Source organism: Ovis canadensis, chromosome 17, assembly GCF_042477335.2.
Source record: "Ovis canadensis isolate MfBH-ARS-UI-01 breed Bighorn chromosome 17, ARS-UI_OviCan_v2, whole genome shotgun sequence".
Lineage (NCBI taxonomy): Eukaryota > Metazoa > Chordata > Mammalia > Artiodactyla > Bovidae > Ovis > Ovis canadensis.
The window spans coordinates 62,779,429-62,805,880 of record NC_091261.1 but is presented as its reverse complement, the minus strand read 5'-3'; the positions used below and the strand labels follow the sequence as shown (position 1 = coordinate 62,805,880).

General features: G+C 51.0%; 1 protein-coding gene across 8 annotated transcripts in view; it reads right to left on the bottom strand.

The window, feature by feature from the left end:
• Nucleotides 1–26,318, bottom strand: part of PITPNM2 (phosphatidylinositol transfer protein membrane associated 2) — a 157,958-nt gene extending 131,640 nt beyond the window's left edge. For 6 of the 8 annotated variants that reach the window (XR_011249934.1, XM_069557715.1, XM_069557720.1 and 3 more), the window contains exon 1: nucleotides 25,913–26,318. The gene's annotated coding sequence lies outside the window, so the exon portion shown is untranslated. Of the gene's footprint in view, nucleotides 1–25,254; nucleotides 25,478–25,912 lie in introns of those variants that run through there. The other 2 variants (XM_069557728.1, XM_069557725.1) reach the window with 2 other exon arrangements.
• Between the last annotated feature and the right edge of the window lie 134 nt (nucleotides 26,319–26,452).

Sequence of the window (26,452 nt, the reverse complement as noted above, 5' to 3'; positions counted from 1 at the left end):
CCCTCTAAAAGCACAGACCAGCATGCCAGGCGGCTTGACGATACAGAGTTGGTACAACTGTTCTCACTGGTAGCACCCCAAGCGCCCAGCGAGGCCGGTGTCCATGCGCAAGGCTCAGAGCCTCTCTGGTAGGCACTTCCGATCCCTCGAGCCCCAGCAGAGATGTCTGCTCAGAGCCACCAAGCAGTTTCAGACTCCTGTTCCACTCACTGGCTTGCAGACAGAGCTGGGCAAAGGCTCTTTTTCTGAAGTGAGCTGCTGGGGACATGGAGATACGGTGACAAAGACCACACCCAAGTCGCTGCTTGCTTCATTCTCACTGGGCTCAACAAACATCCCGGGATAGAACTTCCCTGGTGGTCCAGAGGTTAAGACTCTGTGCCTCCATTGCAGGGGGCACAGGTTCCATCCCTGGTACAGAATGTGGCCAAAAAACCCCCAAAGCATTTAACAGCAAGCCAGCAACAGGCTTCTTTTGTTTAAATGCAAAAATATAAGATGGCCAAGAGTGGGCCCAGCACCTCAGAACAGGGGGTGGCCTAGGGGGAGTGGGTTAGCCCCAGGCCTCCCAAGTCAGAGTGAGGATCTTCTCCAGACGGAGGAATCCCGGCCGGCCCAATCTGAGCTCCTATGTCTCCAGCTCTCAAGGCCTCCTGCCCCGGCTCCCACACCCCAGTGGACAGGCCAGCACTAGGCACCACTAGGCCCCCTCCAGTTCAAGGTGAAATGAGACCTGCACGGTCAATGGAGCAAGCCATAATAAAAGCTCTGTTTATTCTCTTTTTATTCTTAGATTAGATCTTTCCTATTTCTTAGTGTCCTTTAGTTCATGAGAAGATGGCTACAGGGAATTACAGCTTTCCTCTGTGTGTGGTTAATTATTCATAACATAAATTTTAACATTTTTAAGCATTTTTAAGTGTGCAACGGCATTAAGCACATTCATAGTGCTGGGCAACTAGCATTACCACCTGTTTCCAAAATCTTCTCATCCCCCCAAACAGAAACCCTATAATCATTCAACACTAACTCCCCAGACCCTCTTTCCCCCAACCCCAGGTAATGTCTGTGAATGGTACCTCTTTAAAAATAATGTTATTACCTGGCAACATTATCTTGTAATTTAAAAAAAATGATTTGTTTATTTGTCTCATCGGATCTCAGTTGTGGCGTGCAAGGTCTTTCGTTGCAGCGCATGGACTCTCTAATTGTGGCACACAGGCTTAGCTGCCACGTGGGATCCTAGTTCCCCAACCAGGGGGTTGAACCCTCATCCCCTGCCTTGCAAATTGGAGTCTTAACCCCTGAACCACCAGGGAAGTCCCTTATATTGTAATTTTAAAGCTCCTGGTGCTTCTCAGCTACTTGATGATAGATGAGTCGACAGAGGGGGGCCCTGAACAGCTTCTGTCCCCCCACCCCCACCAGGAAGGAACCTTACAGGCCATAGTCTGTCTGGAGGAATCACAGGCTCCCCCACTGCCATGCTTGAGTGGACATCTAATGGGAGCCGGCTGGCCAGGAACTCTGCTAGACTTGCCCTTTGCGGTAGAAAGGCTTTCACCCAATTTTCTCCAGATTTTCATTTTACTTAAAAGCTCTTCCTTGCTTGGGGTTTTGAGGTTAAAAACCACTGTCTCTTGCTCCCACGCCGTAAGTTGGAGTGTCAATTGGTCCTACCTTTATGGAGAGCAATTGAGCAGTAGCTATAGAAAATAAAAGGCAAACACTCCTTGACCCAGTAATTCTACTTCGGGAAAAATTATTCTGCAGATTTGAAAGCCTATTTGCATTAAAACCTACGAACCAGGAGACTCACTGAGGCGGTTTGCTCTTCCTTGGTTACAATGCAAAACTCCATGGATGGGGAGTTGGTTTAAGAAATGAAGATGCATCCAGTAGCCAAATAACGAGCCCATCGAGCCCATCGTTAAAAAGCTCCAGGCATGGGACTTCCCTGGTGGTCCAGTGGTTAAGACCCTGTGCTTCCACTGCAGAGGGCAGTTCCATCCCTCATCCGGGAACTAAGGTCTTGCATGAGGCAGGGGTGAGGCCAAAAAATAGACGGGAAACAAAAAAGTCCCGGACAGCCTAAATGAACCAACAGAGGAGGACCGCCAGATGTCTGAATTGTTAAGTCAAAACAGCAGGTGCATAGGGAGGCAGTCATTTGTGGTTTTCTGAAGTAATATACACTCATATATGCAGAGCATCTTTCTGAAAGATACACGCACCAGGGGACTACAGACAGGAAGCAAAGAAGACTTACGTTTACCTCTCAGCCCTTTGACATTGGGTACCAAGTACTGAATATACTGTATTACTTATCCAAACAATATTTTTCATACCAAGTATGGTCTTTATTTATTATTTTGTTATTGGACTACTTTATTGGAAACTATGAATTTGTAAGTTCTATAAATCAAGGAATGTATCTAATTTATCTTCTTTCTTCTAGTTTTTTATGTTTAAGATGCACAGCATAATGACTTGATCTAGTTTATTTAACACCTTGCCAATGTCTGGGATAACATCATGTACAACTTTTTGTGTGTTATAGTAATTTTTTGAAGACATGAAAGGATGACTGAGTAAACAGTGAGTGAAGAAAAGTAGTAGAGGGGCTTCCCTGGCGATCCAAGGGGTAAGACTTTGCCTTCCACTCCAGGGGAGTGGGGTTGGGGAGCTTAGATCCCACATGTCTCGAGCCCAAAACACCAAAACATAAAACACAAGAAATACTGTAACAAACTCAATAAAGACTTTAAAAAATGGTCCACATCCAAAAAACTTAAAAAAACATACCTCAATATAAAATTTTTAAAATGAAAAAAGAATTTATTTTAAAAAAAAGGTTTGGAAAACTAAGTCATATTCTTTAAATACTAGAAAACCATGAGTCTTGAGTTGCCAGGAAAGGAAGAGATTGAGGGGAGGCAGGAAGAGACCGACTGTGGCGATTGAGGTAGAAAAATCAGACTTGGTAATTTCAAAGGAAGATAAACACCACTGAGAGGGCAATAACATTGGTGCTAAAAGTGTAAGTGGGGACTTCTCTGGTGGCCCAGAGGCTAAGAGTCCCAGCTCCCAATGCAGGGTGCCAGGGTTTGATCCCCGATAAGGGAACTAGACCGACCCCACGTGCTGCAAATAAGACTTGGTAAAGTCAAATACATAAAATTGTTTTTAAATACGTTTAATTGAATAAGAGTTTTTAAATTTTTAATTTTAATAACTATTTTAATTTTTTAAAGTCAACATTTAGTGTTTCTTTTGGAACAGTAGAATGCAAAAAAAAAAAAAAAGTAGGTAGTCCAAATGATTTTAAAATACATTTTTTTGGAAACCACATTATATCTACCTTTTAATCCTGTGAACCACATATTCCTAAAGAAGTGGAAAGTATATCAAGAAACCAACCCTCTCCAGTGAGCTGGTTCCCAGGTTTGAGAGCTCTCCAGGGATCAGTACATACATACCAAGCTTGGGAGCACTTGCCCGTGATCCTCCATGATCCAGTCTGCAGGCCAGCAGCAACCCTGACCATTGAGAAAGGGGCTGACCAGCAAGGCCCCTAGGCTTCAAGGAACAAACTTCCACAAAGCTCGAGGCCCTCAGTCCTCGGAAAGTTATACTCGCCCTCTTGGCCGCTCAAACAAACAACGGTGGCTAAAATAAGGCAAAAGATTAACAGTGGCAAAACCACACTGAGGAGAGTAAAGGAAAAGAAACAGGAAGGAGGGAAGGCTACCTTAAAAGGAATTGAGAGAGCCCGGGGTTCAGTCCGAGGGCCGTCTGGCAGGCATGCCCCCATCCAGCTCTTCCAAGGCCCCCCAGGACAGCCGGGTTCATGACACCCAAACTTCATCTGCATCTTGGTAGCTCCGGCTAGTTGGATGACTCACCCATCCCTGAAAGACTGAGTTACACCGAGGGCTCGCTGTTTATTCTGAGAGAGACAAGAAATGCCTTGGAGAAAGAGCAGGATCATCACCAGGGAAACATGAAGGATGCCTCAGTCCCCAACAAACTGGTTCATCCAGTGTCCTTGAGCTGGTTTATTTAATTTTATCCATTGATTTATGGCTGTGCTGGGTCTTCACTGCTGTGCCCGGGCTTTCTCCAGCCGCAGTGGGCAGGGGTTACTCTTTGTTGTGGTGCTCAGGCTTCTCATTGCAGTGGTGTCTCTTGTTACCGAGCATGGGTTCTAAAGCGTGGGCTTCAGTAGCTGTGGAACATGGGCTTAGTTGCTCCACAGCATGTGGAATCTTCCTGGACCAGGGATTGAACTGGTGTCCCCTGCAATGGCAGGAGAATTCTTAACCATTAGTCCACTAGGGAAGGCATCATTTTTTTTTTAACTTGGCCACCATATCATCTTATTACTTCTAAATATTGTATCTACTTTGAACCCCTAAACTGTATCCATCTCGAAGCATCAACTTTGCAACCTTGTTTCTCAGTGTTCTGTTCAGCATCTTTCCTAGCCCATAGCACTGGCTTCACTCTGAAGTGATGATTTTTAGTGAGAGAGGTTCTTGCCTGTCTTGCAACTAACATTAAGGGAATTCCACTTATAGTAACGTTTTAAAATGCTTGGCCCTCAGATCTCTTTTGGACACAGTCTCCAGTAGCATTCTGAACCTCTTGGAAAATGCTGTAGAGTGTTTCACTCTTAAGGATTAAGTTGATACTGATTAGAGATGCTCTTTGTCATGCTGAAATCTATTCCTACGCTTTAATTGTTATGTTTTTAAGAGCAACGGGTGCTGAACTTGATTAAATGCTTTTCTGACATCTACTGAAAGCACCTAAGTTCTTTTTCTTCCTCTTTTTTTCCCCCCTTCTGGTAGATTTCCTCATCTTTAATCATCTGCTTATAACTTTAAGTCTGGTCCACGACTCAGTGTACCGACCCATGACGGGAGCCAGACTAGGGCAGCAAATAGCTCTTGCATACAGAGGAAAGTGGGGGGTACAGAACATGGAAAAAACACACACACAGCTGAACAGCACATTAGCATTTGTGAATTCATGTGTCACACAAAAGTCACAGTGAGAACCCAAGGAACCACATGAGTTAAGTGAATCACAGAGGGCTTCCTGTAGGAGGTGACGGAGGGAATTTAGAGACAAGCTGGAAATTAGGGCATTTGGATTTCAGTCTTGCCCCCCATGGAGTCCAAGAGCATGATTTCCTGGCCTCTAATTTTGTCAAGGCTATGGTTTTTCCAGTAGTCATGTACGGCTGTGAGAGTTGGACTGTGAAGAAAGCTGAGCACCAAAGAATTGATGCTTTTGAACTATGGTGTTGGAGAAGACTCTTGAGAGTCCCTTGGACTGCAAGGAGATCCAATCAATCCATTCTAAAGGAGATCAGTCCTGGGTGTTCTTTGGAAGGAATGATGCTAAAGCTGAAACTCCAGTACTTTGGCCACCTCATGCGAAGAGTTGACTCATTGGAAAAGACTGATGCTGGGAGGGATTGGGGGCAGGAGGAGAAGGGGACGACAGAGGATGAAATGGCTGGATGGCATCACCAACTTGATGGACGTGAGTTTGAGTGAACTCCGGGAGTTGGTGATGGAGAGGGGGGCCTGGAGTGCTGCAATTCATGGGGTCGCAAAGAGTCGGACACGACTGAGCGACTGAACTGAACTGAATTTTGTCAGCAATAAAACAGAAATAATCATAGACCATGAGACCTTCAGAGGCATCCAGGTTAGCCTCCTTCATTTGCAAACACTAGAGGCAGAGGATCAAAGGGAAGTGATTTGTTCAAGATCATCGAGCCATCCCTACTGTTTATCTTGGTTCCAAGGGGAGGGGGAGAGAAACAAAGACAACTTGGAGATCTTGGGCAGAAAGGAAGCAGAGAACACCCGGTGTGTCGTGACCCTTCCCCTGTAATAAACATTAGTGTTGTCATCTTGAAAGCGGGCTGAGTCAGGGGGCAGCCCATGTGCTGACTCAGGGTGCAGAGGCCAGCGGTCAGAGGAGCCTGGCCGGGAAGAGGAGCAGATCCTGGAGCCACCCCTGCAGCAGCCCCAGGTCTCCTGCATCAACACACCTGTGCAGACGTACATGGATGGCTTTTCAATCACTCATTCACTCCCCTATTCATTCTGCAAGTACGGAGCCCATACTGAAGCGTGTCCCCCAAGTTCATGTCCTCCTTGGAACCTCAAAACTTGAACTATGTGGAAATATGATCTCTGCAGATGTAATTAGGTGAAGTCAAGCTGGGTTGGGGGCAGGGGCCTGGATCCAGTATGACTGATGTCTTTTTCTTTTTTTTTTTTTGGCTGCTCTAGGTCTTCACTGCTGTGGGCTTTCTCTGGTTGTGGTGAGCATGGGCTACTTTTCATTGCAATATGCAGGCTTCTCATTGCAGCTGTTTCTCTTGCTGTAGAGCATAGGCTCAAGGGTGAGCAGGCTCAATACCTGTAGCACACTACGTGGCTTAGTTGCCCTGTAGCAGGTGGGATCTTCCTGGACCAGGGGTCGAACCTGTGCCCCCTGCATTGGCAGGTGGATTCTTAACTACTAGACCACTGGGGAAGTCCCTGATTGGTGTTCTTATACAAAGAGGAGAAGAGATACAGAAATAGATGCACACAGAGGGAAAACAACCACATGAAGACAGAGGCAGAGATGGCGGGGTAGGGGAGATCCATCTATAGGCCAAGGAGAGCTGAGGATGGCCAGCCACCACCATAAGCGAGGGATGTGTAAGACCCTCCCCTTAAGCCTCCAGGAGGAAGCAATCCTAAATTTGGACGCGTGGTCTCCTGAACCAAGAAAGAATAACTGCTCTTGTTTTAAGCCACCCAGTTTGTGGTGCTTGGTTACGCAGCCCCAGGAGCCCCAGAGCTTGCCCCATGGAACCTCCTGCTGGGAGGGAGAGGGGGTGTTTGATTGGAATCCTTCAAACCACATTACCCCCATCAGCAGACTGGTCCTCCCAGCCACCATGCCATACATAGCCTGTGAGTGAGCATCCTAGCCTCCTCGGGCCAGACACAGAAAACCAAGTGCTCCTCAAGCTGTGAGGCCCCAGGTGCCATTCGACACACTCTGCGCACACTGTTCTCTAAACGTCGCAGCACATGCTCAGTCGTTCAGTCGGGTCCGGCTCTGCGACCCCATAGACAGCAGCCCGCCAGGCTCCTCTGTCCTTGGCATTCTCCAGGCAAGAATACTGGAGTAGGTCGCCATTTCCTTCTCCAGGGGATTGTCCTGACCCAGGGATCGAACCCACATCTCCTGACTGGCAGGCAGAATCTTTAAAGCCCACTTTAAAAGTCAGTTTCAGCCAAAAGGCAGGTGAGGACACAACAAATCTGAGAGAGCAGTCCGTGTCAGAACCATACTCCAAACAGACTGTCTGCATGGGGGGAACACGTTCTTTGGCACAGCTACTTCCCGGCTCCCCCAGGGCTGTAGCACCTGCCCCTGGCAGGCCTGTCTCCCACTCATTTGCAGCTGTGGGGACCCCAGGCAGTTGGCATCTGGTCTTTGAAAAGGTATTTATCTTTCCACTCCCTGAGAGCAAGCAAGAGCCATAAAAGGCCATGCCCAGTGTCAGGTGCACAAGCGTTTCGTGGAGACAGATGTCGTTCACAAGTGGCGACCAGGCCTGGTCACTAATGGACAGGGACGCGAGAGCCCGGGATGCAGCTTACAGCTCAGCTCACTGCTGAGCTGCAGGGCCTTGGCCAGGCCGCCGGTGTGGACATCTCCCAGTGCCTGGACCAGGCCAGGTACTCCACAAGCAAAAACAAGATGTGAGCCATCACAAGGCCCACTTGAGGTTCTAGCACAAGCCTGAGACTTCTGTTTGGGTAACATCTTAATTTTTTTTTTTTTTTTTTGGCCATGGGGCATGTGGGATCTTAGTACTCTGACTAGGGATGTAACCTGTGCAGTGGAAGTATAGAATCTTAACCACTGGACTGCCAGGGAAGTCCTCCATTTTAATCTTCTTTAAGTGTACAATTCAGTGGCACTGAGGATATTCCCAGCGTTGTACCATCACCATGGTTATTTCCAGAGTATTTTCATCACCTCAAACAGAAGCTCTGTCCCCTCTAACACCCACCCCCAGCCCCCGATAAGCACTGCTCTCCTCTCTGTCCCTGAATTTGCTATTCTCAGCACCTCATACAAGTGGAATCACACAATTCTGCCCTTTTGCATCTGACTTCTTTCTCTTAGCATCATGTTTTCAAGGACCATTTACGTGGGGCCTGTGTCAGTGCTTCATTCCTTTTCTGGCCCCGTAATATTCCATCGTATGGCTATACCACGTCATTTCTTTTATCCATTTATCAGCTAATGCACTGAGCCGTTTTCAACTTCTGGCTATTGTGAATAATACTGCTAAGAACATGGGTGTATAAGTACCTGTTTGAGTCCCTGCTTTCAGTGCTTTGGAGTAGAATAACCCAGGAGTAGAATTCTAGTGACATTGTTTTGTATGGGTAGACCACATTCTATTAGCCCATTCATCAGTTGGTAACCAGACAGAGGAACCAGAAATCAAATCGCCAACATCCACTGGATCATCAAGAAAGCAAAAGCGTTCCAGAAAACCGTCTACTTCTGCTTTATTGACTACACCAAAGCCTTTGACAGCATGGATCACAACAAACTGTGGAAATTTTTCAAAGAGATGGGAATACCAGATCACCTTACCTGTCTCCTGAGAAATCTGTATGCAGGTCAAGAAGCAGCAGTTAGAACTGGACATGGATCAACAGATTGGTTTCAAATTGGGAAAGGAGTACATCAAGGCTGTATATTGTCACTTTGCTTATTTAACTTGTAGGCAGAGTACATCATGTGAAATGCTGGGCTGGATGAAGCACAAGCTGGAATCTAGACTGCCGAGAGAGATATCAATAACCTCAGATATGCAGATGATACCACCCTTATGGCAGAAAGTGAAGAAGAACCAGAGAGCCTCTTGATGAAAGTGAAAGAGGAGAGTGAAAAAGTTGGCTTAAAACTCAACATTCAGAAAACTAAGATCATGACATCTGGTCCCATCACTTCATGGCAAATAGATGGGGAAACAATGGAAGCAGCGAGAGACTTTATTTTCTTGGGCTCCAAAATCACTGCAGATGGTGACTGCAGCCATGAAATTAAAAGACGCTTGCTCCTTGGAAGAAAAGCTATGACCAACCTAGACAGCATATTAAAAAGCAGAGACATTACTTTGCCAACAAAGTTCTGCCTAGTCAAGGCTATGGTTTTTCCAGTGGTCATGTATGGATGTGAGAGTTGGACTATAAAGAAGGTTGAGCACCAAAGAAGTGATGCTTTTGAACTATGGTGTTGGAGAAGACTTTTGAGAGTCCCTTAGATTGCAAGGAGATCCAATCAGTCCAGCCTAAATGAAATCAGTCCTGAATATTCATCAGAAGGACTGAAGCTGAAGCTGAAACTCCAATACTTTGGCCAACTGATGCGAAGAACTGACTCACTGGAAAAGACCTTGATGCTGGGAAAGACTGAAGGCAGGAGGAGAAGGGGACAACAGAGGATGAGATGGTTGGATGACATCACTGACTCAATGGACATGAGTTTGAGCAAGCTCTGGGAGCTGGTAAAGGACAGGGAAGCCTGGCATGCTGCTGTCCATGGGGTTGCAAAGAGTCAGACACGACTGAGTGACTGAACTGAACTGAACCTGGAGTTGCTGCTTTCCTTTTTTCTCTTTGGCCATGCCACTCATGGGATCTAAGTTCTCCAACTAGGAATGGGATCCAGGCTTTCGGCAGTGAAAGTGTGGAGTCCAAACACTGGATCACTAGGGAATTCCCAGCAACTCCGTGTTTAATCACTTAAAGAACCACTAAACTGCTTCCACAGTGGCTGCACCATTCTACATCCCACCAGCCAGGGGACAGGGGTTCCCATTTTTCCACATCCTCGTCAACACTTATTATTTCCCACTTTGGGATATTAGTCAAGCCTGAGATGTCAGAAGAAGGGAAGAAAGAAGTGTGCCTGGGGTCCTGGACATGGCCTACTGGCATCTGTGCACTTCAGCCTGCTGTCTCTGCAGGGCTGCATGGGTACGGGCTGGAGAGTCGAGAGCATTCAGTTCTAGGTCCAGCACTGGTGCTTGTGACTATGCGACGCTGGACACAGACTATAAGCACTGTGAGCCTTAGTCACGTCCTCTGTGGGAACCGAGCTCACGCCCCAAGTGTCACTTCCCACAGGAGGTGGGGCTGTGAATCTATGAGGGCAACCAAAGGAAGAGTATTTTCAGCAACTCTACAGGGGGACACAGAGGTGGCAGAAAGAGGCGGGCGGGGTTAACCTCCCTTATAGATCGCTTATGATCGTGTGTGGACAGGACCTGAATACGCCCCCCTTCAACTTCCTCTTCTTCTGCCTATTCAAAACAGTTTTTTGTTTTAGTTAATTGATCAAGTTTGGGCTGCTCTGGGTCTTAGGTGCGGCACGCAGGCTTTTTCCAGTTGTGGCGAGTGGGGGATGCTCTCTAGTTGCGGTGCTCGGGCCTCTCATTCCAGTGGCTCCTCTCGTTCCGGAGCTTGAGGGCTTCAGTAGTCGCTGCACTGGGGCTCTAAAGCACAGGCTCGGCAGCCGTGGCACACGGGCTTCGCTGCCCCTCGGCATGTGGGAGCTTCCTGGACCAGGGACTGAAACTGCATCCCCTGCACTGGCGGGCGGACCCTTCACCATTGGACCACCAGGGGAGTCCTCTTTCCCTGCCTTTGAATGGAGAAGCCAAAATACGGGGAAAAGTAGAAAGACAAAGAGGGAGGAGGGAGAATGCTAGATGACCGACTGAGGGTGACCTTGCATCGAAATAATTACTGGACACAGACACACACCCCCATACACACACACACACACACACACACACACACACACACCAGCGTACACACACACACACCCCAGTGTACACACACACACACACACACACCCCAGCGTACACACACACACACCCCAGCATACACACACACACACACACACGACCTTGCATCAGAATAATTACTGGACACAGACACACACCCCAGTGTACACACACACACACACACACACACACACGACCTTGCATCAGAAAAATTACTGGACACAGACACACACCCCAGTGTACACACACACACACACACACACTGACAGCTCCTGAGTCAGACACACACCCCAGTGTACACACACACACACACACATACCCCAGTGTACACACACACACACACCCCAGTGTACACACACACACACACACACACGACCTTGCATCAGAATAATTACTGGATACAGACACACACCCCAGTGTACACACACACACACACACACACACACACTGACAGCTCCTGAGTCACATCATGGATTCAAAGTTTGTCTGAATCTCTTATGTCACCAGATCGAAAGAAGCATACCGACAGCAGGAATTAGCAACCCAAATTTTCAGGGGAGGAAATGAAGGCCCAGGGAAGTGGGGTCACATACAGTCCAGTCCAAGTGGGGCCTCTGGACGCTAGTGAAGCTCAGCCAAACCACAAGACACCGAGCTCCGTGCAGGGCCCGGGCCCACGACTTGTTCTTCCAAAGCAGCAGCAGCATCTCTCTGTCTGTGTCTGTCTGTCTCTCTCTCACACACACACCCAGTGACTGAGGTCTCCACTGAGCAGCCAAGGCTACATTCCAGGAAAGAAACAGGACCCCTTTTCCTCTCACCAGCAGGAAAAGCACACAGCCTCGTGGGCCCCCAGCCGGCATCTCCATAGTGACAGAATCACAGAGGCTGTGGGGCTAAAAATAATGCTTCCACTTTCTGAAACCCCCGTCTGCTTAGCTCCAGCTGCACGAGGGCTTGGTGATGCTCTGTGGCCAACACCTAAACAGCGAAGAGGGGCCCTCTTCTCTGAGGACGGGGGACAGACAGCACACCCGGGACACCAGGAACAAAAGACCACCTGTGCTCCCACGAAAGAGTTCCTGAAGGTTGTCACCCACAGGCTCCCAGACAAAAGGGCTCCATGTGGGTCATGACAGCAAGCAAAAGGCGCCCCAGCCTCCATGCACAACATCCCCACATGCGCACAAGCAACCCATTCAAGGCAGCCTTTGGGAGGCACCTCTTAAGCCTTGAAAGTAAGAAGTGTTTCTTTTCCAGAAGTACCAAGGGTTTGCAAGTTTTCCCACTTAAAAAAAAAAAAAAAAAAGGATTTTCAAAATGCTTAGCTCCCCAGGCAGGCTCTCAAAAACCTACTTCACTGCAAAAATGGGTGTAGTGTATGGTAAATGGCCTAAAACAGTCATTTAGCCAAGGGCTTCCCCTGGGGGCTTGCAGAGCTTCCCGATAGCTAGGTTGGTAAAAAAAAAAAAAATCTGCCTACAATGCAGGAGACCCCAGTTTGATGCCCAAGTCAGCAAAATCCAAAATCCGCTGGAGAAGGGATAAGCTACTCACTCCAGTATTCTTGGGCTTCCCTGGTGGCTCAGCTGGTAAAGAATCCGCTTGCAATGTGGGAGACCTGGGTTTGATCCCTGGGTTGGGAAGATCCCCTGGAGAAAGGAAAAGCTAGCCACTCCAGTATTCTGGCCTGGAGAATTCCACAGACTGTAGAGTCGATGGGGTCGCAAAGAGTCAGACACTACTGAGCAACTTTCACTTTCCCTGGTGGCTCAATGGTGAAGAATCCACCCTGTCAATGCAGGAGACGTGGGTTCAATCCCTGGGTCGGGAAGATCCTCTGGAGAAGGAAATGGCAACCCACTCTAGTATTCTTGCCTGGGAAGTCCCATGGACAGAAGAGCCTGGCAGGCTACAGTCCATGGGGTCAAGAAGAGTTGGATGCGACTAAGCATACACATACAGATGGATTTTTTTTCAGAGCCAGACAGCCTGGATTTGGATGTATCAGCCATGTGCCCTTGGGGTAGCCAGCTTTCTGCTTTGGGCCTCAGTTTTCTCATCTGCACAATGGGACTAACTGCAGGGTGTCATTGAGGACCAGGCATAGACTAGGTGCTTCAAGAGCTCAGTTATTCAGCTGTCTGGGGGTCCTGTTCTTGGTGGGTCAGCCTGAGAACCCACTAGCAAGTGGAAATTCCAAGTGAGAGCAGCTTTTCAAGGGGCCAGCTGTGCATCAGCTGGAAACTCCCCATCTTAGCCAGCACTTTGCACACACTGAAACCCCGCCTCGCCAACTCTCCATCTACATGACCTTCCCCAAATCAACCCTCAGCCTCGGCTTATCTTCTAAATAATCTATAACATGGATCACAACGAACGATTCCCAGTATGATTATTAACTATATTACGGCTCATTTTAAACAGCCTTAAAATTCGCACAATGAATGCAACTCCTCATTAGTCACACAGCCCTGAGTTAATAATTAAGCAGCCTTAATTGGTGGATGTGGAAAGGCATGGCGCAGCTTCCTAGGCACCACTGCACACGGAACCAGCCCAGCCCTATAATGGATTTCCTAAGTCAGCTCAGAGCTAATTCACATCGAAAGTTAATTAGCCTAATGAAGGCAAGTGCGACTTAGTGACTTCCAGCCTGATTCTGCTCTGACTCAGCCACCCCAGGAGGCTGCCAATGCCATCCTCCTAGCTTCGATTTCCTGGAGCTCCAAGGAAGGGGCCCTGGGGACGGTGCTTCGGGGAACCATGTGTTCCTGGCTCCCTGACTGCGATCAGCTGGGAGTCAGCGAGCACTCAGAAGGCCACAGAGAGGCAGGATGCCCCTCCTTGTGGAGTTCATTCTGGAATCTCTGCAAGGGAGGGAACCTTCCAGCAAGTGGAAGTCACAGGTGAGCCCCAGACAGGTGGAGGGCCAGGCAACACCAACCTTCATAACCTATGACTGGTGAAGACCAGGACTGTCCCTTGTCCCTGACCAGGAAGATAGCAGCTCACATATGCAGGGCAGCTGACAATCCACAAAGCTACCCTCTCATTCAGACTCTCACTGCGTCCTCCCCTGCGAAGGAGCATCGCTGGATGGATACAGAAACCAAGGCCCAGAAAGGCAGGATCATCAAAGGCCACTCATCCTGGAAATGGCACAACTCAGACCTCCCAGACCCCCAGGCCCTCCTGGTCCAGCTGTCTTTCACTGTTCCTCATTCAGGGGCAAGCCAAAGTCAACATCTTGCCGGCCCAGAAACAGCCCAAGTGCCTATCAACAGAAAAGCAGAAGGTGGTCTATCTATACAGTGGAACATTACTCGGCCAAGAGAAGAAGGAAATTCACAAGCTACAGCGCAGGTGAATCTGAAGGACATTATGCTCAGCGAAATGAACCAGACCACAAAAGGACGAATTCTGTATGATTCCACTTATTCGAGGCACCCAGAGAAAACTCACAGAAACAGAAAGCAGAACAGTGGGTGCCAAGGGCTGGAGGGAAGAGACCGTCGTCGTTTAACGGGGACAGAGTTTCAGTTTGCGAAGAGGAAGAAGCTCTGGACGGGATGGGGGTGATGGTTGCACAACAGGGTGAATGTACTTAATGCCACGGGACTGTTTGCTGAAAAATGGTCACGGCGGTAAATTTGACATTATGTGTATTTTACGACTCACACACACAAAAATGAAGTACTAATATCGGCTACAACATGGGTAAACCTTGAAAACATTATGTTACATGAAAGAAGCCAAAAACCAAAGGTCACATAGTGTAATATTCCATTCATTGGGGGGCCAAAAAGTTTGCTTGGGTTTTTCCGTAAGATCGTATGGAAAAAAACCAAATGGATTTTTTTTTTTTGGTCCAATCTAATATTTGAAATAATCGGAACAGATAAATCTATAGAGGCAGAAAATAGAAGAGTGCTGGCCACAAGCCAGGGGAGGAGCGAGAAGGGAGCATGACTGCTGATGGGTGTGGGGTCTCCTTTCGGGGTGGTGAGGATGCTCTAGAACGAGACAGAGGTGGTGGTCGCCCAGCCCGCAAACATAGCATGTGCCACTGAATCGCACATTTAGAAGTGGTCAGCTCTCCGTTACATGAATTCCACCACAAATTTTTAAAGGAGGCCAGGAAAGAAAACGCCCCATTCTCTCCTTCTGCACCCATCTGCCTTCCCCTCGCCTGCATCCACACCTTCACCCAGCGCCCTCATTCTCTGCTGGGCACGTGTCCAGTGGCCCTTCCCGGCCCTTCCATGCGCTGCACACCCTGGAACCTCCATTTTCCCTCTGCGTCCAGCCTGAGCAGTCAGAGGCTTGGAATCCTCCTGCGTGAGTGTCCTTCTGAGCAGGCTGGATTCTAGGGAGAGCAGGAGAAATCTGGAAGATAGCCTCCTGGGAGAGCAGGTGGGCCAGACCGCCTTCCCCAAGTGTCCTCCCGTCGGAGGCTTCGTTAAACCCTCTGCTTGGACTTCTCTGCTGGTCCAGGGGTTAAGAATCCTCCTGCCAATGTAGGGGACGCGGGTTCCATCCCTGGTCCGGGAAGATCCCACGGGCCTCATAGCAACTGAGCCCAGGCTCCGCAACCACTGAGCCCGGGCACCTAGAGACTGTGCTCCGCAGCAAGAGAAGCCACCGAAATGAGAAGCTGGCGTGCAGCAACAAAGGTCCAGCACGGCCCCAAATGACAATGAATTAATTAATAATAAAATCCTCGTCCAAGTTCAGAACCAGGCAAGGTGCTCCAGGAAGCCAAAAAGGCATACCTCGGTCCTGCCCAGGGGAGCAGTGCTGGCTGGGACGCCTGGACCCAAGGAGCCGCCTGGAGAGGATGATAGTCCTAGAGTGGCCCACACAGTGTGGAAGGCCCCAGGGAAAAACAAACCCTCTAACTCTTGCCCATCGGACCCCGGCCTGAGCTAGAGAATCCCACGGGGACCCATCTGCATCTCTTCTCTGCCCAGTGGCCACTGGGCCTTCCACTCTCCCAGCCTGGAGGAACCCGGAGGTAGCAAGACAGGCGATCGCGGTGCTGGTGGGAGACACAAAGTGCTGGCCTCTGCCTCCTCCCCTCCCTGCAGCCGCGTCTTCTCTAATAAGGGAGAGAAAGGGCACAATTGGGGCAGAAAGAGGGGAGGACCCCAGAACAAACTGACCCACCGACGCTGAGAACCCAGAGTGGATGGTGAGCAGGGCCCACCCACCCTGGCAGATGAGGCCCCGTTCACTCTGAACTGTGCACTTTAAAAGCGCACCTGCCCCGGCCCACTCCCCCCACACACACACTGGCATCCTAATACAGCCAGTCTGAAAGCTGCTCTCACTTCAGGAAAGGGAAAGGCACCACTTTCCAGGATCTCAAGGACACACAACCCGCAGGGCCTCTGACCACAGCCTCCTGGGTGTGTGGCTACAAGACTCGACAACAGGGAGCCCAGGGGACCCCCAAGTCATGCCCACGCCGTGATCCCAGAGCGCGCCGCCCTATCTCAGGAATCTATGATAAATCCTGCTCTACGTCCATGGTGCCTTTGGGCCTCTTTGAAGAGCAAAAGCTACAGAACAAGAAAAGAGAAATTCTGTTTTCTTCTCTAGGTAAAAAATGAAACAAAAAACTCACACAAACCCAAACCGAAAACTTCTGGGCACTGTTCAGACTGAACTGCATCAGGAAATACTCATGGAATTTTTGTTGTTGTATTTGGCCTCATGGCGGGTTTTCCAGGATCTTAGCTCCCCAACCAGGGATTGAAGCCTAGCCCTCAGCAGGGAAAGCCATGAGTCCTCACCACTGGACCATCAGGCAACTCCCCTGATGGATTTATAAACAATGACATAACAACATGGCATGGGTCATGTAGGGAATGCAACAGAATGAACTTGAAGAATCGAGACCCCAGTAGGACAAGAATCCTGGCCAGCCGTTAACTTGCTCTATGGTTGGCCCAAATCATGCCCTCCCTGAGCTGTACTGTGTGTGAAACGTGACAGCTGCAAGCACTGGACGCCAAATTAAGACCGCTTCCAGCCTCAGTTTCCCCACCTGTAAAATGGGCATAGCAGCACTTCTGGGTGTCAAGTGAAAAACAATAGGCAGAAGCTCTCTGGGCCTTGGAGAGTGCTACCCAAAACATGGATGAAGGAGAAAGGACGTTTTCCCTCTGGATCTCTAGCCACTGCCTCTCCCCAAATGGTCATCAGTTGGCTCTGAGTTACCTCCCGGCCACTGTACTGGGCATGGGGGACTCAAAGTCAAATAAGCCCAGGACCCTGTGCTTGCAGAGCAGCTAGGCTTGACCAGGGGATCCTCATAGTCTGGAGAGGGAAGAGTTGCCTTCTCCTTGGGCAGGAATCTTAGGATCCAGAAAAGTCCATTATGAAGCATCAACCTGTCTGGTTATGTGATGGGTGCCTTTATCAGCCTAAACCCTCCAAACACCAGTCCTGTAGCTCTCAGGCCACCAAGACAAATCAAGTGAACCAAACATCCCAGATTTCACAAGCCCGCCTCCCTCCAGTTCACAACCGTGTCTTGAGTCTCAAGCCTGCTCCCCATCCAGTCTGGGGTGGTAAGGTTTCAGGCAAATGGAAAGTCAAATGAAAGATCAAACCCATGGATTTTTTTTTTTTCCAACACTCCTTCCACTCTCCTATTCTCTTAAGATGCTGAATTCCTCTTTTCCCCCGCTGCTACAAAGTCAGACAGCACATTCCTCAGGAAAGGGGACAGTCAGCCAGGAAAAATAATGAGGTAAAAAGAGACAGCAATGGGTGTGATCAGCGCTCTAAACCTTGGTACCTAAGGAGTGAAGGGCAGGCTGTGCTGGTCAGCTCTCATCACCACGAGCTCACGACGCTCGGTGAGTCATTGAGGCTAAGACCCGAAATAAAACCAGTGGCTTGGGAGCTCAGCTGAATACTGATGGAGGGATATATTCCCTGCCTCCCCTGGCTACTCCCGGTGGCCAAAGCTCAGGCTGCATGGCCCCCAAGTATAAAAATTAATGAGCTCCTTTGCATACTGGGTTAATGCAAATCGTGCTCTGGATCAATTAAATCGGCCACTTCAGAACTTTGCTTGGCTATGCTGGGAAATGACACAGGCGTGGGGGGAAAATATGAGGTCTTAAGTTATGCATGTCCATCTGACGGCTCAACAAGGGGGAGTGCTTTCAGAACTCTGGAAGCTTTCGTTATTAATGGTGTTTTAGTGTTGGGTTCTTAAACACATCAAACAAATTTCCTTCAAACTGGTAGTTACTGACTGCCACGGGGAAAGCTGCAGGCCTCCCACCTCCCAGATGGCTCAACCACAACGAACGCGTGGCCTGTCAGATGCACAACACTGACAAACTAATTGAAATATGCTGCAGGAAGCCAGCCCCAAATAAATGTGAAATAGCGGCTTCCTTACGCCAGAGCCTGCCCGCTGAACGCCCTCCCTGGCTGGCCATCCGTACCGACTGAGCGGTCCCCTGGCTCCGAGAGCGCTGCTTCTGTGTGGTTTTCAATGGACTTAAGTGTCTTTTTTTTTTTTTTTACCCATTGTGATTACCCGAGAGGGAAAAATTCTAATTGCAGAAAATGTTTGGTTTTCCTCCCTCTTATGGGGAAAAAAAAAAAAAAAAACATGCAAGTGGAAAGTCAACTCTCATGAAGTGCCCAGGAAAACAATTATTGGGCCCTCAGGCAGGACGGAGGGAAGAAATGGACCCATGGGCAATAAACAGGCCTTGACCGGCCTCCGGGCAGCCCTGTGTGGATGGATGTTGGTCCCTGTCAGAACTGGGAATGGCCACCTCAACATCTGCCCCTGGCCCTTCAAGGTGGGTTTTCAAGGGGCTGTAAAGAGACAGCAGGTGGACAGCCCATCTTCCACCTGCTTCACGCAGGGCACTGGCGCCTGGTGGGCTCTCGGTGAGGCCTGACTCCTCCGTGGACCACAGCTAGGTGAGGCCAGGAGGCCACAGGGCCTGACTCGGTCCGGCAGGGCTGCAGCGGGAGATAGCTCTTGCCCTGCCTCACAGCACAGCAGATGAGTCAGCCAGGCCCTACGGAGACCTGGGCGGTAGTGCCCGGCTGCTAAAGAGAAAATGCCATCCTTCAAGGGGAACCATCTCCTAAAAGGGAAAGAAAGAGCCTCGGAGAGAAGAAACAGCAATAACTCCTATGACCTGCGTACCAACTCTTCAAGGGGCGCAAGCAACAGAATGTTTTTGTAAAGGTGCCCAGCAGTAAGAAAGCCAGGACTGGAGGAGTGGGTCCCCAGGAAGCCCCATGCTGGCCCAAAATGCCTCCCTAGGAGCATCATTCCTTTGGGTGACAGGCTGCCCTCAGCTCCTCCCAGCAAAGACCAGTTCTGTTAGATGTGAGGTTGTCAGAATCTTCTGATGTGCGGGAACACGGGATCTCCTGTTCACAGGCTGTGGAAAGGGGAAATGGGCACCCTTCTGGAAGGGGTACAGGAGGGTGAGGGGGGAAACCTACACCCAGATATTTCTCCTTCTTCTGGCACCCAGGATGGAGCAAACACAAGAAGCTTCGGTCCCAGCCTTTACTCGCCAGGAATTACTGAGCGTCGCCGAGGAGTCCAGTTGGCACTAGTGGTATAGAATCCACCCGCCAAAGCAGGAAACTCAGCTTCAATCCCTGGGTCGGGAAGATCCCCTGGAGGGGGCAATGGCAGCCCACGCCAGTATTCTTGCCTGGAGAATCCCAGGGACAGAGGAGCCTGGAGGGCTACAGTCCTTGGGGTGGCAAAGAATGAACTCAGCTGAGCACACGTGAGGAGCCCTGTTCTGGATGCTGCAGACACAATGACAAAGGCAGCAGATGAGGTCTGTGCATGGGAGTGGGAGGACTGTGGCCACGAAGAGGAAAGGCTCTCACAACAAATGCGATAGGAGCGGAGGGGAAAGAACCACACTCGGGATCAGCCAGGGGTGGGTGCAAGTGTTGGCCGGGCCCCAGCTACTCACATAAGCTGCATCAGGTCCTTCACCTCTCTGAGCCTGTTTCCTTTCTGTTAAATGTGGCAACAGTCCCTCCTTTTCGCTCAGGAGTGTTGTGCTGTGGAACTACTTTGCATAAACAGTCGGTACCCATTATTCACGGATTCCGTAGTATTTACGGCCCCTCCTGTCTGGCTAGAGTTTTACCTGTAACTCAGAAACTGAGGAGCGTGGTGCTTACTCGGTCTTTTGCAGACGTGCAGAGCAGGGAAAAACTGAGTCACCCTGCCTGCCTGAGCCCTGCAGAGGTCAAACAAGGCGGCCCCCTGCCTTTCAGTTCAAACTGTCAACAAGTATCCTCTCCGTGGTCTGTTTAGTGCCATGGTTTTCACACTTCTGTGCTTTTTGTTAGCGATTTAACATGGCCCCGAGCATGAGGCTGAAGCGCTGTCTAGTGCTCAGATCCGGGGAAAACCATGATGCACCTTATGGAGAAAACATACGTGTTAGCTGATCTTCGCTCAGGCATTGAGTGGCAGTGCTGTTGGCTGAGTTCAGTTTAATCAATCAACTGTTGTTGTTTAGTCACTAAGTCGTGTTTCTTTTGCGATCCCTTGAACTATAGCCCACCAGACTCCTCTGTCCATGGGATTTCCCAGGCAAGAATACTGAGTGTGTTGTCATTTCCTCCTCCAGGGGATCTTCCCGACCCAGGGATCGAACCTGCATCTCCTGAATTGGCTGGTAGGCGGATTCTTTTCCACTTAGCCACCAGGGAAGCCCAGTGAATCAGTAACATACATTAAGTAAGAAACACACATAAAAAGAGTTTTCTATTGGTCAGGGGACAAATGCTGTGGCCAGAGGCTGGCAGGAACCTAACTCTGAAATTCCCTAAAGAGCAGAACTGCCAGAACTGGACCTGGACTGTGTGCACACGTGACCTGGGATGTATTATATTACACTTGAAGACCTTCTGCCCTGATGGGCCACTGCCCCACACAGCTGAAGGCTGACATGTCCACACCCATCCGGTCAGCATTACCATGGGATGGGAATCAGCCTTGGGATCCCCAAGTCCTCGGGCTTCTTTTAATAACTCTCTGTCTTTCCCCTGCACCACCAACTCCCCACACCATCCCACAAAAGGGAAATGGAACTGTGGGTTTAGGGCTCTCGGAGGAAAAGCTTTGAGAAAGATGCCGGATTTCAGCAAAAAGAGGGTGTGAAACTGCTTTCTCTCTTTAAAAAAAAAATCATTTTTTTTTTACAATGAGGGCTTTAAAAAAAAAAAAACTTATTTGGCTGTGCCTGCAGCATGTGCAGCTGTGGCAGGCAGGATCTAGTTCCCTGACCAGGGATCGAACTCTGGCCCCCCGCATCGGGAGCTTGGAGTCTTAAGCCCTGGACCACCAGGGAAGTCTTGAAACTGCTTTCTCGATGCTCTTCCCCAAGGCGCTTGCTTGGGTTTGATTTGTCTGCTGCCGGAACCCTGCCTGTTGGTTAATCTGGTTTCCCTCCTCTGGCAAGGGCAGTTGTTAATATGAGTAACTGAAGAAAATGCCAGCCCTCCTCTCCGACACAGCTCTTTCTGACTTTGGTCATGACAATTTCGCAGGACTTTCTCTTGGTGTTCGCCAGCCTGGGAGTGAGGAAGGCAGTACCCCTGTACCCACTTTACAGGAACAAAGGACCGATGTTCAGGGCTGCTGCCCGTCGTCAACCCCCGCCAGTAACAAGAGCCCACACCAAGCTGGGAATTAGGGACCTGGGTTCCAGGTTTCGGGGCAGGCCTTGGGCAAGTCGCTTCTCTTCTCTGGGATCACTCATCCTTGACGGGGCACAGTCCTCAAGGCTCCAGTGTTCCCAGAGCATCCTGCAAGGCTGGAGGAGACCTGAAAAGGCACCACCAGCCTTGCCATTTTCTCTCCTTTTCCACAGGAACCTTTTCTGGAAGGGCCCTGGTGATAACCACAGATTTGAAACTCTAAATTCTACACACCTTTCCAGGTGCTGTGACTATCAAAACTCCGCCCATTCTTCAAGGCCTCCTTCAAATCCCACCTCTTCCAGGAAGTCAACTCTGACCGCCTTACCCAGAAAGGGCGTCTCCTCCTCTGAACCCTGCCTGCTGTTTAAGCCACAGCATGCCCCGTGTTACCTGTGGGGCGAATCTCCCTAACCACACCGTGAGTCGAAGTTTTACATTCAATGTTACTTATCGTATTCAACTCTTTATATGTCCAGTTTTCCAGAAACCCTTTGTGATGACTTATAAAGGCAGATTTAAACATATGTATATATGTTTAAATATACTTAATATACGCACATAGACAGTAAAGTAGAAATAGTATGCTGACTACGAGGGTGAGTGAATATAGTCTCTATATGAATATGTCGGGTTGTCCTTCCAGCGTCCTGGAAGCCAGGGAAGAGGAGGCGACCTGAATCAGTCAGAAATACAGTGCAGGTGCAACGAGCAGAGTCCAGCAGAATTGGGTAGGAACCCACAGAGCCTCTGGGCAAGTGGGTTGACCTCTCTGTGTCTCAGTGTCTTTCTCTGGGAGAAAGGAGGGTGAACACCACCTCACTTGCAGGGTGCACGGGGCAGCCTTGGGCACGCTGTACATGCAGTACACATCCCAAACATGTTTCCTTCCCCATCTTCCTTCCCATGATCAGAGGAAGCAAACTGCTTTCCCTGCACACAGGGGAGGCAAGGCTTCTAAATTCTAAAATCAATTTTTCATACACGCTCTGAGAAGACTTGAGCAGAGAGGGAGCAATGCCCTTTGCTCATTACCCCGGGTTTTAGAGCAGAGCGGACAAAGATTTGCCGTGGCTACCGGGGCACTACTTGGTAACATCCTGGGTACCTAGTGAGAGCCTAATGAACACTGATGGAAGGACGCAGAGAGGTCATTTGAAGACCACTTAGCGAGGCTTCCCTGGTGGTCCAGTGGTTAAGAATCTGCCTGCCAGTGCAGGGGACACGGGTTCAATCCCTGGTCCAGGAGGATCCCACATGCCTTGGAGCAACTAAGCCCGTGCGCCAAAACTACTGAGCCTACGTGCAGCAACTACTGAAGTGTGAAAGCCCTAGAGCCTGTGCTCGGCAACAAGAGAAGCCACTGCCACAGACGGCAACTAGGGAGCAGCCCCCACTCACCACAACTAGAAAGAAGTCCACGTAGCAACGAAGACCCAGGACAGCCAAAAATAAAATAAATAATTTTTTAAACCTTCATTTTAAAAACAAATAAATACCACTTTAATAAATAACTACATCGGTGTCCATTGGCAGGGGGTCCTGGTGGGCAGGTTTCGGGAGGGCTGTCCACAAGGCTGAGAAGGGGTGGGGAAGGGGCCTAGAAGCATGTGACTGCTCACTCAGGATAGCTCACCTTTCCTGCCCATGGCTGAGGACACAGGCATGAGATCACTGGCCTTCCGCAACAGAGCGTACACACCCCCACCCTCTACTCCACTGTCTTTTCCAAAAGCAGCCAGGCAGAGATCTCGAAGCACCAGAAGTTTCCGCTTCTAATCTCTACAGATGAACGGCATCGTTCTCCATGGCTGGCTCTTCTCAGAGACCAAGCTAGAAAGCCTGAACGGGATGGGATGGTGAGGAGAACATCTGCCTGCTTTCATTTCATTTATGTATTTTTTTCTTTGGCTGCACCTCACGGCTTGCAGAACATCCTCAATCAGGGATCGAACCCGAGCCCCCTGCTGTGGAAACACAGTCTTGAGCGCTGGACTGCTAGGGAGGTCCCCATCTGCCTGGTTTTAAAACAGGCCTCTAGATAGGAAGGAAGGCAAAATTGGGTCCCTGTGAGAGAGAATGTACAGTCAACTGGAACAAGGGCTCTTAGCTTCTCACCTTTATCCCATAGACCTTTTCCCTAGAGCCTCCCATGTGCCAGGCACGGGAGAGGCAGAGAAATGAGATTTAGGGCCAACCCCTGCTCCCCTAGGAGCTCAGCCTAGCAGGGAGTCACAGGATAACATTCAACTGCCATTCAACTGCGATTCTTCCTGGTAAGCTGAATTAGCATGGGGCACAAAGGTGGAGGTGATGGACTCCACCTGGGAAGGCCAGTGAAGACAAGCCTGGATCTCCGTAATGAACAGTCAAAAAGGCAGAGGATGCAGGGCCCAGATCCTGTAGGGCCTCATAGAAGGAGAGGAATTTTCTTTCAGATTCCATAAGGAAGGACCAACCAAGATCAAGAGAAACCTGGTAACTTAGTTACAGACGTTATGGGAGGGCCAGGCCTGGAACCTTGAATCCCAGTCTGGTTCTCTACTGCCTCCCATGCCCGACGAATGCGGAAGGCCAAAGAGAGAAGTCCATTCTACACCCAGGGCCCAGAGAGCCCACAGTCTGTGCCTGGACATCCTCATAGCAGAGCATGTATTGTCCTAGTCATTTGGCAAGTCACTCTCAACAAGAAAAACAGCCCTTCCTAACTCATGGTGTTTCTCTCTGCAAAGGAAGAGGGCTGGGAGTCTCTTCTAATCGCCAGCGTAGAATTTAACAGGGACAGTCCAGGAGTCAGATAAGGTAGGGTTCCAGAGCTAAAGCTAAAGATAGAGTCCCCCGGGGTGGGGACTTCTACTCCATCCAGACACTAATGCTGACAGTACCCAGGATGCAGGACCAGGGATGAATCAAACCCCACCTCCATCCTCCAGGAGCTGACAATCCAGCAGGGGAGATAAGCCAGACACAAAAGTAACTATAAAATAAGGCAGGTGGTGATAAGAGTCACACAAGAGACCCAGATAAGGTGCAATGGGAGTTCAGAGCAGAGATGAGTCACACTAGGGGCTTGGCCATGGGGAAGACTCAAATGAAGGGGAGCATTCCCTTCAGAAAGGAGGGAGGGGTCTAGCCGGCCACCCCAACGGCTCCCCTATGGGAACTGGGGAGAGAGCTAGCAGTGGTTGGAGAAAGATGCTCAAAGGAGGTCCCCTCTGAAGAACTCTGATTCTAGAGGGGAGGAGGTGGGCAGGCCTGAGGCTTTCTGCCCTACCCCATATTTAAGAGGTAGGGACAGGAATGTAGGATGAGGAATCTAGGATTTATGTAGAGGGCAGCAAATGCGTTGAAAGGGGATAGAGCCAGAAGATTTGCCTTGAAATGACATTTGCCTAGCAAACACACTCTATTTACTCAGAACGTCCATCGGAGGTTTCCCTAAGAGAGAATTAGCTGCACGTTATGGGGGATGGGGGACTCAAGAGTTTTGTCCTCCCCAAGTCACCCAGCGGCCCTGCACGCCCCCGGCCCCCTACCCCATAAGAAAAGCTGAGAGGGATAGGAAGGCAGATGGCTGCTCAGACACAGAGCTGGCACCGCAGGTTTTACAACAGGAAAGGGCGACTCACAGGATGGAGATTGGCTAGATTTTTCCTCCAGCGAGGGGGACACCCGGGAGCACTTCTTCCAAGTCCTAGCCCCCTCTCTCTGAGGGCCACACCCCACGCTTAGGCCCCGGGTACCCACCCAGGCAGGCCAGGGCTGGAGGAGGAGAGAAGCACAGAGGGCTGGCCGGAGGGCTGTGGCCACCACTTCCTCCCGACCCCTCGGTCAGGAGCGCGGGCCGGCCGGGGCAGGCCCAGCACCGCACACACACCTGCCCCTGCGCCGCCGTGACACTTGTCACTGGGGGAGGGGAGCCCTCCGCGCCCCAGCCGGAACCGACGGAAATTCGGAATTAGCATTGGGCCCCTCACCCCCCGAATCCGGAGGGCCCGTGCTTGGGGTAGGGGGGTCGGAGGCGGATTTCCTCAGCCCCGGTCCCGGCGCGCCATACCCTCCTCCCAGCGCGGGGCTGGGGGCCCGGGTCTCCCACTTTTCCGCGCACCGACCAGGAGGGCGGGCCGGGGCCTCCGGGAGCCGCCGCCTGCCGGGCCGGTGAGGGGGGGGGTCCCCGCCCCGAGCCCGCCCCCCCCCCGAGCCCGCCCCCCCCCCCCGGGGTTCGCTGCGGCCCTGAGGAGGGGGCCCAGCCGCGCCGCCTTCCGGCCGGGCAGCCGAGACACTCACCCCGCTCTGCACGGCGCTGCTCCGTCCTCTTCGGCCGCGCTGGGCCGCCGCCGCCTCACGCGGCCCGGGAGACTCCGGCCCGGTGGCCCCGGCCCGGCCGGCTGCGCCCCGCGGCTCCACGCGCCGCCGCCGCCGCCAGCTGGCCCCGGGCGAGCGGCCGGGCTCCCGCGGGCATGCTCCCCGACCGTCGGCGGGCGGGCGGCGAGCGGGCGCACGTGCGGGCCGCCTCGGGTCTGGGCGCTCGGAGCGGGGGCCGCGGGCGGGGATGGAGGCGGCGGCCGGCGGGGCGCGGGGCCGGGCGCGCCCGCGGACCGGCCTGACAGCTCTACACGGCGGCGCCGCCGTGCCCCGCGCGCCCCAGCGGCCGCTGCTGCCCGTGCGCGCCGGGCCCGCCTCGCATTCCCTCACTCGGCGGTGGGCCTGCGCCTCCGTCAGGCCACGCGCGGAGCCGCCCGCCGCCTCCGCCCGCCCGCCCGCCCGCCGCGAGGGCCAGCCTCCGCCGGGAGAAACCCCGACAAACTTGGCCCGGCTCGGGCGTCA